General features: G+C 57.8%; 1 long non-coding RNA gene across 1 annotated transcript; it reads right to left on the bottom strand.

Annotated features, from left to right (window-relative positions):
• Positions 1-3,248: 3,248 nt before the first annotated feature.
• Positions 3,249-4,218, bottom strand: LOC136304732 (uncharacterized). The gene is made up of 3 exons (XR_010724772.1): positions 3,913-4,218; positions 3,627-3,778; positions 3,249-3,512 (listed from the first exon to the last, which is right to left on the bottom strand). It is a non-coding gene; the product is annotated as an uncharacterized lncRNA (long non-coding RNA).
• Between the last annotated feature and the right edge of the window lie 2,055 nt (positions 4,219-6,273).

Raw genomic sequence — 6,273 nt, 5'->3', positions numbered from 1 at the left:
GGGACACCAAGGGGACAGCCACGGCGCCCCCAAGGACAGCCAGCGCATTCCCAGGGACACCTAGGGGACAGCCAGGGCACCCCCAGGGACACCTAAGAGACAGCCAGGGCAGCCCTGGGACACCTAGGGGACAGCCAGGGCACCCCAAGGGACACCTAAAGGACAGCCAGGGCACCACAGGAACAGCCAGGGCACCCCCGGGGACACCCAGGGGAGCCCAGGGACACCTAGGGGACAGCCAGGGCACTCCCAGGGACACCTAGGGGACAGGTAGGGCACCCTTGGGACAGCCAGGGCTCCCCCAGGGACAACTAGGGGACAGCCAGGGACCCCCAGGGACACCTAGGTGACAGCCAGGGCACTCCCAGGGACACCTAGGGGACAGGCAGGGCACCCTAGGGTCAGCCAGGGCTCCCCCAGGGACAACTAGGGGACAGCCAGGGAACCCCCAGGGACACCTAGGGGACAGTCAGGGCACTCCAGGGACACCTAGGGGACAGCCAGAGCACCCCAAGGACAGCCAGGGCACCCCCAGGGACACCTCGGGGACAGGCAGGGCACCCCCAGGGACACCTAGGGGACAGGCAGGGCACCCCCAGGGACACCTAGGGGACAGCAAGGCACCCCAGGGACACCCTGGGCACCCCCAGGGACACATAAGGGACAGCCAGGGCACCCCAGGGACACCTATGGGACAGCCAGGGCACCCCCAGGGACACCAAGGGGACAGCCACGGCACCCCAGGGACACCTAGGGGACAGCCAGGGCACCCCAGGGACAGCCAGGGCGCCCCCAGGGACACATAGGGGACAGCCAGGGTACCCCCAGGGACCCCTAGGGGACAGCCTGGGCACCCCCAGGGACAGCCGGGGCACCCCTAGAGCACCCCAGGGCACCCCCAGGGACACGTAGGGGACAGCTAGGGCACACCAGGGACAGCCAGGGCACCCCCAGGGACACCTAGGGGACAGCCAGGGCACCCCAGGGACACCCAGGGCACCCCCAGGGACACTTAGGGGACAGCCAGGGCCCTCTCAGGGACACCAGGGTACCCCCAGGGCCCCCCCAGGGACAGACAAGGCACCCCTAGGGACACCTATGGGACAGCCAGGGACCCCCAGGGACACCTAGGGGACAGCCAGGGCACCCCAGGGACGCCTTGGGGACAGCAAGGCACCCCAAGGACACCTAGGGGACAGCCAGGGCCCCCCAGGGACACCTAGGAAGACAGCCAGGGCCCCCCCAGGGACAGACAAGGTACCCCTAGGGGACAGTCAGGGCACCCCCAGGGACACCTAGGGGACAGCCATGGCATCCCAGGGACAGTCAGGTCCCCCCAAGGGACACCTAGGGGACAGCCAGGGCACTCCAGGGACACCTAGGGGACAGCCAGGGCAACCCCAGGGACAGCCAGAGCACCCCAGGGACACCTAGGGGACAGCCAGGGCGCCCCCAGGGCCACCTAGGGGAAAGCCAGGGCACCCAGAGCTCCAAGTGCTCTCCAAGGCAGGCTCAAAACCCTTACCAACGATTGGCTTTAATAAAGCAACTCACACAAAGTCACCAGCACCACACGGTTGGTCTGTAACGGCTGCAACAAAATATGCCCTCCTGGAAGCAGTTCAGCACTTACTGATCACTTCTTTGTTTTGGCACTTCCCAGCCAGGGCCTGCGGGGCCTCCTGCAGATGCAGGTCTTCGCTGACAAGGCTCCACTTGTGCAGCAGCAGCAGGATTAGGGGCAGGAGCAGGAGCAGCTCCCTGAAATTTTAGAAAATATTAGAAAAATACAGGCAAAAATCTCACCTCTGTCCTCCCCTAAGAACATCCCTAGGACATCATCCCAGTTTTTCCCAGCTAGGAGCTGCAAGGAATTCAGGCAGGGGAATTGACATCAGGGAACAGCTTTGTAAAGTCAAAGGCAGAAAGAGAAGATCCACCAGCAAAGGGCAGGAAAGGGGAAAGGTTTCTGAAAACATTTCTGCAGTCTAATTAATAATTATTTCTGCTTCCCCAGCGAGAAGAACACAAACTCACAGCCATTCAGGCCTGACAGTCCCCTGCAGCCAGAGCTCAGCACACATCCACAGAAGCAAGTCCAGCATCTGAAAGAAAAAAAAAAAAAAAAAAACCAACAAAAAAACACAATCAAACCAGAAGGAAAAGGTGATTTCTTTGGCTTCAAAGTTATTTCAAGTTCTTAAAGCCCAACACAGCTGATAGGAGAAACAGAGTCAGGGCTCCTGGCAGACAGAGGGTGTTTTCCCCCCCAGGGGACTGCAGAGGAATTGTCTGGGACTTGGACTGTCCCTCGGGGTGACACCAGTTGCTGTGACTTTTATCATTCCATATGTTTGACTCCCAAAACTTCCCAGCCCAGGGGCTTGAGCTGACAGGGCAGCACAAAGATTGTTCTCTGTGTGGTGCCCAGATTTGGGGTTCACTGTCACCTTTGCTAGTTTAGATGAATTATACCCACGGCCCCGAATTCCCTGCTCAGTTCCTGCTGCAATAACCTCACAGTGCCTCACAGAGCATGGATATTCCCACGCAGAGCTGCTGCTTGAATGCCAGATGTGTCAGGAACCAGCAGAGCTTCCAAGGAAGCTCAGCAGGATGGGGACAGGATAGGTTTCTATTCCATAGATTTGGTTAATTCTAACCCTCATCCCCTGGGGGTCACCTGTCAGATTTCCCTGGAATTCAGCCACCCCCTGAGCTCGGGCTCCAGGTGATGTTTCAGAGCAGGAGAAGGCACTGGCCGGCCTGTGCTGAGGCAGCCCCTGTGCCCTCGGGAGGACACAGCTCCCTGCAGGAGCTCAGCTCCTTTCCGAGCCCCAGCAGTGGCCTCTGCAAGTGCCTTTCCCTCAGGCAAGGGATGCCCATCCCTGCCTTCAGCACACCTCCAGTGGGACCCACCTGCAAAAGCTTTCCATCACTTCTGCACTCCGGCTGGCTCCCTGGAAAAGTCCAGACTTCATCCAAACGAAACTCCATCCCACTCAAACCTTTGATTTTGAGGCATCTCCGAGGGCCGTTGCTCTGGATTTAATTTCTGTGAGGGAGGAGCACCTTGGCTTTAATGCTGCCGATGGGTGATGTCCTCAGGCTGAAAGGGAGGGGATTTGGGGTGGCCAGGACATCCCTGGCAACTGTGTGGGAGCTCCGGGAGGTGGGAATTGCTGTCTGAGCCCCTCTGCAGACAGCCCGAGCCGCCGTTCCCGGACAATGCCAGCTGTTCCCTGGGGAGCTCTTGGGCTGTGGGTGCCTCTGTCCGGGCTGCAGCATCTCCCCGTGCCCGGCGGGAGCAGCCCCTGGCCGAGGAGCCGCGGCAGCCCCGGGGCCGTGTCCGTGCCAGCCCCGAGCCCGGCCCCGGGCCCTGCGTTTGGCCGCCGCTGCCACGGGCGGGGCCCCGCAGGCACAGCTCCTCCCCTGCACATCATCCCAGGGCTGCTGGCCCCGCTGGGGCTGCCGGCCTCCTTCCTCCCTGCGCCTCCGGGCACCCGGGACACCTGCAGGAAACACCGAGGGACACTGCAGGCGGCACGGGGGGGCACCGAGGCCTCCGGCCAGAAAAGCAGCCCCGGCCTCAGCAGCTGCCATCAGTTTGGCCCGGCAACACTCACCTGCAGGAAACGCCCCTGTGCGGGTGGGACCGGCCCTGCCTCTCTCCAGAACTTTGGCCGTGGAAGAAGGGAAGCCTCAGGACTTGTCCTGCTCCTTTCCGCCCAGAAAGAGACTTTGTGTAAGTACTTTTACGGCAGCTGTTGAGTAAATCCTGGAAAGGACAGGAAATCAGCGTCACTGGAAGAGCTTTGTGCTGTCGTGAGCTGCCAGCCAGTTCTGCCCTCGAGCCATTCCAGGGGCTGCTGTGTGAAGCAGCTTTGGCAGAGAAGGCGGCACTGCACTTACCTTAGTGGGGCCAAGCGTTGCCATCCTATGGAGGTCCATGCCCATAATGCAGAGATTGGTTCAGCTGCTTGGAGCAGAGTCCGGGTAATGCCAAGGTGCTGAGTTCGATTCTCAAACGGTCCGTCTGCTTGAGAGTCAGATTTTAGGATCCCTCTCAGGCTCAGTATATCCTGTGACCTGGAAATAAGAGGAAAATTCTCGGCTGAGTTTTAATAAAACAGCTTTTGCCATTGCAGGGTGTGAGCTGCACTCGGCGATTTTCGGCCGCGATGAGCCCCACGAGCATTCCGCCCTTCCTTGCCGCCATCTTGGTTGCGTCTGAGGCCACTTCCGGTCCCGCCGGCATCTTTTTTGCGGCACCGCTAAGGCCCCCGGCAGGTGTTTACACAGACGCCTGACTAAATCCACGAATCCGAACCCGGAGGCAGCGCGGATGAGCACATGGCCGGTGTCTGCACACCTGGAAACGCCGCGGAAAATTGCGCCCGGGCGGCGCTGTAGTCGGGGTTTTTGTGCAGGCATCTGCGTAAACGCCTACAGGGTCCTTATTTTTTCCCGCCCTTTTGGCCGCCCTTTTTGGAAGGTCGGGCGCCTCGCGCCTCGGCGCCATTTTGTGAGGGGCGACGCGTGACTTCCGCTTTTCCTTGCCGCCATCTTGGTTGCTCCTGAGGCCACTTCCGTCTCGGCCGCCATGTTCTTTGTGGCTCGGCATAGGCCGCCGCCAGGTGTTTACACAGACGCCTGACTAAATCCACGAATCCGAACGCAAGCGCGTCGCGACTGAGCACACGGCCCGTGTCCCCACACCTGGAAACGCCGCGGAAAATTGCCCCCGGGCGGCGCCGTAGTCGGGGTTTTGTGCAGGCAGCTGCATAAACACCTATAGGGTCCTTATTTTTCCCGCCCTTTTGGCCGCCCTTTTTAGAAGGTCAGGCGCCTCGCGTCTCGCCGCCTTCTTGGTAGTGGAACCCACTAAAATGCCCCCTCGGCCGCTCACACAAGCGCCTGACTCAATGGACTGCCGCCCGCGGCGCCGCTGCGCCCCCATCCCGTGTCCGCACACCCGCAGACGCCGCGGAAAATCGCGCCCGGACGGCTCCGGGGTCCGGGTGGCGCGCGCAGGCAGCCGGCTGCCACGCGCCCGGGCTCCTTGCCTTTTTCCCTCCCTTTCGGCCTCGAGCTGCGGGCGGGCGGGCGGGCGGCAGCGCCGCCCCCGAGCTCACAATGCGGGGCTGCCACGCGCGTCGGGGACGGGCGGGGGGGGACAGCTGCACTACCGCTCTTTGCCCACAGGGTGGCAGCACTGCCGCACGGCTCCGGCGGGACGGTCATGGGGGACAGCTGCACTACCGCTCTTTGCCCACAGGGTGGCAGCATTGCCGCACAGATCAGGCGGGACGGGCGGGAGGGACAGCTGCACTACCGCTCTTTGCCCACACGGTGGCAGCATTGCCGCACAGATCGGGCGGGCCGGGCGGGGGGGAAGCTGCACTACCGCTCTCTGCCCACAGGGTGGCAGCACTGCCGCGCGGCGGCGCGGAGCGGAGCCATAAACGAACGTGCCCAGGAATGCCCTTCCGAACAGCCTCCGGAATAAATGGCCCAAAAGACCCCCGAGCACACCTGCGAGAGCCCTGCCAGCAACCAGACCGAAACAAAAAAGCCTTTTGTTCAGGCTCTATTTCAATATTTTTTATCTTTGTGATTCTGATATTTACATTAATCATTACAATTCAGCTTTTATATTATGTACATTATACATCATGTATTATGTTTATTATACTATTATATTTATTATATATATAAAGCATAGAAAGTTATATATAAAATAATTTATTATTTATTATGTAATGTTATAAATAATAATACATTTCATTGAAATATCATGATTATGCACATTATAGATGTTTATATTATGTATATTATATATATTTATAAAACGTGTAGTATGTAATAATATATTCTGTATTTATTATTTATATTATTTTTCATATCCTATACTTTTTGTTATTTTTCTTTTTCATTATTTTTTAATTCGTTTGTTTATATTTTAAACGATATTTTACACTAGATGAATTCATTAACCTAACACATCAGAAACACAATTAATTTGAATTAAATGAGCCTGGTTTTCTAAGGGGTAAAGTTTTAATCTTTATTCAAATAATATGGGCATGTTTTCTCTTTCTCTATGGTTTTTTTTTGGTGGGTTGCGGGGGAGTTTAGTTTGTGGGTTTTCTTTTTTTGTTCGCTTTGTTTTGGAGTTCTTTGCTAATAAACAAGCAGGGTCGGAGAGTTCAAAATAAAACGTCTACTTTGTTTTTATTGCCCCCTCTGAAATACGCCTCGACAGCCTGGACA

This window comes from Chamaea fasciata, unplaced genomic scaffold (genome assembly GCF_029207755.1).
Source record: "Chamaea fasciata isolate MVZ Bird 193981 ecotype frontalis unplaced genomic scaffold, bChaFas1.0.hap1 SCAF_152, whole genome shotgun sequence".
Taxonomy (NCBI): Eukaryota; Metazoa; Chordata; class Aves; order Passeriformes; family Sylviidae; genus Chamaea; species Chamaea fasciata.
The sequence above is the reverse complement of the archived record's forward strand: the minus strand, read 5'-3'. Positions and strand labels throughout refer to the sequence as shown.